We start from the raw sequence: 1,363 nt of genomic DNA, 5'->3' as shown, positions 1-1,363 counted from the left end.
GCGGAGGTTGCGGTGAGCCGAGATCGCGCCATTGCACTCCAGCCTGGGTAACAAGAGCGAAACTCCGTCTCAAAAAAAGAAAAAAAAAACCAAAAAACAAAAATATACCTGGCATGATGGTGGGTGTCTGTAATCCCAGCTACTTGGGAGGCTGAGGCAGGAGAATCGCTTGAACCCAGGAGGTGGAGGTTGCAGTGAGCCAAGATTGCATCACTGCACTCCAGCCTGGGTGACAGAGCGAGACTCTGTCTCAAAAAAAAAAGAAAAGAAAAGAAAAGAAAATAGTAATGTGGAAAATTGGAACCCTTGTGCACTATTGGAGGCAATGTAAAATGGTATAGCCACTATGGAAAACAGCAAAAAGAACTGTTAAGTTCTTCCAAAAACTAAAAATAGAATTACTGTATGATCTAATGATTTCATCTCAATATATATATTTTAAAAATGAGCAGGACAGTGGCCATGGAAGTCAAAATCCACTGAGGAGTGTGTAACAACTCACAACACAAAAAAAAAAAAAAAAGACACAACATAGAATGTAGTAAGAGTGGGGGGAAAAGGGGAATTGTTTAATAGGTATAAGAGTTTTGGTTTTACAAAATGAAAAGGGTTCTGTGGATAGATGATGGTGAGGATAGCCAAACAATGTGAATGTACTTAATGCCACTGAACCATGCACTTAAAAATGGTTAAGATGGTACCTCTACACACCACTAAGAATGGCTAAAGTCCAAAAACCTGACAATTCCAAACACTGTAAAGGATGTGGAACAATAAGAACTCTCATTCATTCCTGGTAAGAATGCAAAATGGTAAGACTACTTTGGAAGACAGTTTGGCAGTATTTTACGAAGCTAAACATAGTCTTATGAAATGATTCAGCAATCACACTCCTAGGTATTTTTTCAATTGAGTTGAAAACTTATGTCCACACAGAACCTGCACATGAATATTTATAGCAGCCTTATTCATAATTGTCCCAAACTGGAAGACTAAGATGCCCTTTAATAGATGAATGGATAGTTTTGTGTAGTAGCAGTATTGTAGCCAATGAGGTTTATCTGAGGCATGATTATTGCTAATTGAAAACTTTTCCCGATACCCCACCATGATGACTTGAAATATAGTCGGCATTGGCAATTTTTGACAATCTCTATGGAGACTGAATTATATTTTTAAAAAATAGATGAATGGATAAACAAACTGTGGAACATCCAATGGAAGTGTCAGTGATAAAAATAAAGGGGTGGGGCACAGTGGCTCATGACTGTAATCCCAGCACTTTGGGAGGCCAAAGCGGGCACATGGCCTGAGCCCAGGAGTTTGAGACCAGCCTGAGCAACATGGTGAAACCCCATCTCCA

The 1,363-nt window shown here is 39.5% G+C and overlaps 1 non-coding gene across 1 annotated transcript; it reads left to right on the top strand.

Moving 5' to 3' along the window:
* The first annotated feature begins 1,021 nt into the window (after positions 1-1,021).
* On the top strand, positions 1,022-1,162 carry LOC119472195. The gene has a single exon (XR_005201308.1). It is a non-coding gene; the product is annotated as a U4 spliceosomal RNA (small nuclear RNA).
* Positions 1,163-1,363: the final 201 nt, after the last annotated feature.

This window comes from Cebus imitator, unplaced genomic scaffold (assembly GCF_001604975.1).
Source record: "Cebus imitator isolate Cc_AM_T3 unplaced genomic scaffold, Cebus_imitator-1.0 Scaffold88, whole genome shotgun sequence".
In the NCBI taxonomy this organism is placed as follows: Eukaryota; Metazoa; Chordata; class Mammalia; order Primates; family Cebidae; genus Cebus; species Cebus imitator.
The sequence above is the reverse complement of the archived record's forward strand: the minus strand, read 5'-3'. Positions and strand labels throughout refer to the sequence as shown.